The sequence below is a fragment of the Grammomys surdaster genome, unplaced genomic scaffold (assembly GCF_004785775.1).
Source record: "Grammomys surdaster isolate TR1022 unplaced genomic scaffold, NIH_TR_1.0 126198, whole genome shotgun sequence".
NCBI lineage: Eukaryota > Metazoa > Chordata > Mammalia > Rodentia > Muridae > Grammomys > Grammomys surdaster.
Window position 1 is genome coordinate 276,416 of NW_021621003.1, and position 5,801 is coordinate 282,216.

Below are 5,801 nucleotides of genomic sequence, written 5' to 3' on the forward strand. Positions count from 1 at the left end.
GGAATTCCGGAGGGGCGGGGTTTGGGTAGCTGCTGTTCCCTGAATGTCCCTGGCTCCCAGATGTATCTCTGGGGCTCAGGGAGAGAGATGGAGTTCTTACCAGCTGCTCTGAGTGCAGTGGCTCCTGGATGACCCAGGATTCAGTTTCTCCACAGGACAGGAGCAGACCAACTCTGTGTTTGCTCCAGCCCAAAAGCCTAATCTTGATTTTCAACTTGACTACATATGGAAATATTTAAACCCAAGTAGCTGGGCAGACTGATGAACCAAAGTCAGTATCACATTCTTGAAGTAACTGTAGAAATTAATGCCACTATTAAGGACTTACAGGATGCAGAGGTAGGTGTTCTACTTACATCTTTCTTTAACTCCTTGTCTTAGACAGTGTTCTATTGAAGGGAAGAGATATAATGACCAAAGAAACCCTTACAAAAGAAGGCATTTAATGTGGGCTTGCTTACAGTTTCATAAGCTAAATCTATCAACATAATGGTGGGGAATACCACACTAGGGTAGTAGATGAGAGCTAAATCCTGTTTCACAGGGGAGGATGGGGGATTCATCCTGGAATGGGTTTGTGACATTTCAAAACTGTCCCCCCTGACACACTTCCTCCAAAAAGGCCATACCTAATCTAACAAGGCCATGTTTCTTAAACCTTGTACTTTTTCAAAGCATTCTAATTTCTGGTGACTGGGTATTCAAATACATGAGTCTATGGGAGCCATTGTTATTCCAACTACCAGAATCCTGTATCTTGTCTGTGCAGAAAACATATGGATCATAGAGAATGATAGTTGTGATTCCATTCTATCAGGTCAGCTGTTTAAAAATAGTAGTTAGACTTAAGGCCAGTAAATTATATGAAGCCATTGTCACCCTTTTTTGGCTTTGAATTAAATTGTTACAGTAATGATGGATGAGACATTCTATAAGTCCACAGATGTGTTTTGGCAGAAGCATTATGCGGAGAAAAGGCAAATCCACTCTCAGAATACTTATCTATTCCAGTAAGGATATGCACATACCCCTTCTCTACCCATTTTCTTCACATATGTTTCAAACATGTCTCCATTTATATTCCCATTTATCCACTCCAACTATTGGCTACTGCAAAATGAATCAGATTATAAATTCATATCTGCAACTTTGGTTCTCATGAAGCAAAATGTATGATCATGTTCACTGTCTGAAATTCTTTCCATTGTGATTATTTTTTTCACCACTGCCATTCAAGATTGATAAAATGATGAACTATTATACTTCAGCTGCATGGTGTTTGTGCTGCCTACACACCATACAGAACTGTATAAAAATTATCACCTGGCCTCAGTCAAGTTGTCCTTCTACCTGTTAATCATAGAGGCTATCTCATGAGATAATAATAATAAAAAACGTGCATATAGAAAATGTTATAACATATATAGGCATGGAAGGCATTTGGGCTGTGTCTTCATGTAATTTACTTGTGTTTTCTGAATCTTTTTCGGTTTAATCATGTATAATAGCCTTTTACTTGATAATGGACTGTGGTGTTGCATTCCAACTTGGTCGATTTATGGATCAGATAATACCCAGTATGTGATGTACAGTTCAGGCTAAATAATTAATAGGTGGCACATCAGTGGTCAATTACCACTAATGCTTAATAGGAGGGTAAATCTTGTTACTCAAGGAAAGCATGTTTGCCTTCGGGTGACGGTAAGGCCTTACTAGAAGTTATTAAGAGGCACTACACCCACCTCTGCCAGGAGGCCAATCATAGTGGACATTACAGGGTTGCAGGTCTGAGCCCAGAATATGAGCAGAAGCTGTGTAGGGGCACCTCTGGCCTGAAGACAGCTCTGCTGAGCACCTGCAACATTGGTATGGTGCCCTGGACCAGGCCCACAGCTTGGTAGGGAGCACCTTCCAGGGCCATAGTCCTGGCATTTCCCACAGCCCTGCTCCCCTGGGACCGCAGGACTGTGGGAAATGTTGACATTGAGGCCAGCCTCTTTCACCAGCAGCTTAGCATTCATCAAGTTCACATCTGCTTGCTTGGCTACTTCTCTCAGAAGTCTGACAATGACTGCAGGGCTCAGGCAGGTCCCAGCACTCTTCAGAGATGTCCCTTGTGTAACCACTTGGATGGTTCCTTTAGAGGAGCCAGCCCTGACATGCATCAGCGTGCCCAATGCTTCTGCTAGACCAATCCAAGGCTTGATGTGTGGAGAGAAGACACTAGTAAAGGCCTGGCCATTTACCACCTCTGTTAGAGATTTCCCCTTCACCATGCCCTCCCTCCTACCCCAGGTGGGAACAGCTGATGACATTCTTGTGGTCCACTAAGGCCCAGTCCCATGGTGGTTCTTCTGTAAACACATTCAGTGCAGCCCCAGCACACTGACCAGACTGCAGGGCATGGAGCAGGGCACCTTCATCCACAATGCCTCCTTGAGCACAGTTCACCACTCTCACGCTTTACTTGCACTGGGCAAAGGTGCTGTCATTCAGCAATCTTGTGGTGGAGGACAGGAGTCAGGTATGAAATCATAGAGAGGCCAGATCTTCTCCAGTGGCAGCTGCTGAACACCAAGGAGGCCTCGACTTCAGGAGAAATGATGGGGTCATAGCCTACAGTCTTCATTCCAAGGAACTGCATTCAGGTGGCCACCTCTCCTCCAATTCTGCCTAGGCCTAGAATACCCAGTGTCTTCCCGTTCAGTTCTATCCCCATGAACTTCCCGTCCCATTTACCATCTTTCATCGAAGCCATTGCCTGGGGAATCTGCCTAGCCAGGCACATGATCATCCCATAGGTGAGTTTTGCAATGGCTGTTTCCGTTGGTTGGTGTTTCCGTTGGTAGGATGCCCTTCCTCGTGGCCGCCTCCAGATCCACATTGTCCATGCCTATAGCAGCCCTGCCCACCACCTGGAACTTCTCTGCTGCATTGATAACAACAGCCTTCAATAAGGCCTTCAACGTCCTGCAGCTTGGCTATCAACTCCTCCTTGCTCAAGTTTTGCTTCTCTACCACCTGCAGCCCTCCATCTTGCAGGATCTTCCTGCAGTAGGAGTCCAGGCTGTCATTGATAAGTACTTTGCTCAGATTTGAGAAGGCTCTTGCTGGATCCAGGCCTTAGAATCAGTTGCTCTGGGTGGGCAGAGGAATTTACTTAGTTCAGGAAACTGAACTCTGGTGACTGAGCCCATAAGCTCCTACCTTAACTGGATAGCTAGTGTTTCTTGGAGTCTTCTGGTATCAACAGCAATTCAGAACAAGTGTCTAATAGATCCCAGGAATTCTGATCCTTACGCGGGGTGATCTGCAATCCTTGTAAAAGGCCTTAGGTCCATCTGGGGAAGGACTAGAGAATGGGTAATGATAAAAATCTTAGGTAATTTACCAAAGTACTTCCTTAGAGGAATCTAGCCTTCACTCCAAGGGGTTCTGGGTCTACAAACTGGCTCAAGTCAAGAAATTGGTTCATGAGTGAGATTACCTTTTGGCCATGATCCAATGTAGCCTTTCTTTCATTTGTCCAAGAAATTTTCTATTTATAAAAATCAAACAAAAAAGCAGTAGGCTTCTTATCTATGCCATGCCTGGAAATTCTATGTGTGGTCAGCCAGTACCAAAGGTCCATTTGAGGAATTCCACGATAAAACTCAATTAGCCTCTGCTGCCCATTATGATAACTGCAATCACTTTTCCTTTGCTGATTCAGTGTTGCCACTTTGTCCCTGCTACTTGAGGGCCTAATTAAACCCTTTTAAAATTTAACTGAATAGCAGAATCTCTGACTCTAAGGTCCAGCAAAATGAAACTTGCCAAATGTGCTGGTGTCCTTCCCACCATTTTTAGTTTCATAGAATTAGTGAAGGGCATGTCCCCTGGGCCTTCCCATTGTGGAAGACTAGATTTTATACAGTGTACACAGTCTAGTATTTCAATTTTCTTGAGCTTTATAGTTCCTTCATTAACACTAAGTGAAGGAATACCAAGCATCTCCAATTCCTATTCAGGAGGCCATCTGTTGACAAATACTTCAGCCAACCATTCAAACAAACTTTTGACACTTTTTCTTTACCTGTGCAAGCTTCCATATTAAATCTGTATCTCTACTCAGAGGACCCATTTCAATAATCTCAGTCTGATCCAGTTTTATGTTCCTTCCACCATTATATTACACTGTTAAAATCCATTCACACAAGTATTTCCTAGACTTCTACTTGAATGCATTAACAAATTCATTAAGTTTTTAGTAGTGTAGTGAACTTCTGTGTGACTGCACTTCCATCTAGGAACCTGTTTTGCCTCAAGTCTGGTTACTGGTCTAGAGGCAAATATTGATGTGCCCTGTGCAATATCACTATTGCTATGCCTGATGTCTCCTTTAGAGAAAGTCATAGCTAGTTTAGCAGACAAAGAAAAGTTAATTTCCTCACTTAAAGGTGGAAAAGGCAATATTTCAGGAGTCAGGGTAAGAGTACATCTTCTGCTGAGTGTGGAGAGACTATTTTCTTGGGCAAAATAAACTGTTGTCAGTCTAAGTGTTCAAAGTTTTCATCATCAGTAGGATATTCCCATGCATCACCATCCCAAGATGTCCTTACTTTATCTCCTGACACATTTTTCAGGGCAGAGCTTGAATTTTCATTGTATTTCAGCCAGTCTTTTAATGAGTGCTTTGGTCTGATTGTCTACAACTTGATATCTTTGGTTTATTGGAAAAAGAGTCTTTTCCAGAATACACTTAGAAACATTTAGACTGTTTATGTGTATCTGAATCCCAGTCAATTTTATTGATGATTTTATTGTGGTCCTCTCCTGCATTCTGAGATACTAGAAGTTGGTTCTTTTTATCACTCCTTTCCTTTGTCAATTCATCCAGAGATGTAGGAACAACCAAACAGCATCTTTATTTTTCTCATTTTTTTCTAAAAGTTGTCAAAAGTTTTGTAGAGCGAATAGCCAAATTACTTGCCTCTCATAATTGTTGAATCAGGATTATCAAATGCATTTGTTTTAGTAAGTTTGTGTAGCATGTCACACCATGGCTTTTCTGTACCCTCTCAGCTCCCAGGAAAGGGTTCAGTATCTAGAAAGGCTTTGTTAACTGTAGTTATCATCAAATTCAAATGCCTATTTTAGATATTTGCAAAAGTCATCCTTATACATCATTGCTCTTACTCCTCCTGGTACTGAAATCTGTATTACTCAGGCTTCTCTAGAGAAACAGAACTGATAGAATGAACATATATATGGAATTTAGTAGAGTGTCTTACAGGTTGTGGTCCAAGTAGTCCAACAATTGCTGCCTACCAACAGAAAGTCTAGAAAACAGTAGATCAGCCTAGAAGACTTAATATCTAATCTTCAGTGTACTTTGAAAACCCAAAAAAGGCTCTAATGTCAGTGAGGGAATGAACTTGCTATTTAGAGCAAACACAAGCAGGCAAAGAGAAAGTACTTCCTTTTCCATCTCCTTTATACAGTCTGTTACCACAACTTGTGGCCCAGCTTAAAGGTAGATTTTCTATCTTCACATCTCCAAAGATGTGGATTAAAGGTAGCTCTTCTCCTTTAAATGATTTAACTAAGAAAAACCTCTCATAAGTATGCCCAATTATTTTATTTAATTCTAGATATAGTTGATCACCAAAAATAGTCACATAGTCTTTTTAGTAGACTCACAAAAGTGTAGGTTTCCTCAGGGCTTTTCCATACACCTTAGTTTTGTTATCTCTTCTCCCATCCTTCCCTCCCTGGTGTGCTCATACCATTCCGTCTCCAGTATTATTTCCCAAATGTTC

The 5,801-nt window shown here is 41.9% G+C and overlaps 1 pseudogene; it reads right to left on the minus strand.

Moving 5' to 3' along the window:
• Positions 1-1,712: 1,712 nt before the first annotated feature.
• Positions 1,713-4,091, minus strand: LOC114613249 (annotated as a pseudogene).
• Positions 4,092-5,801: the final 1,710 nt, after the last annotated feature.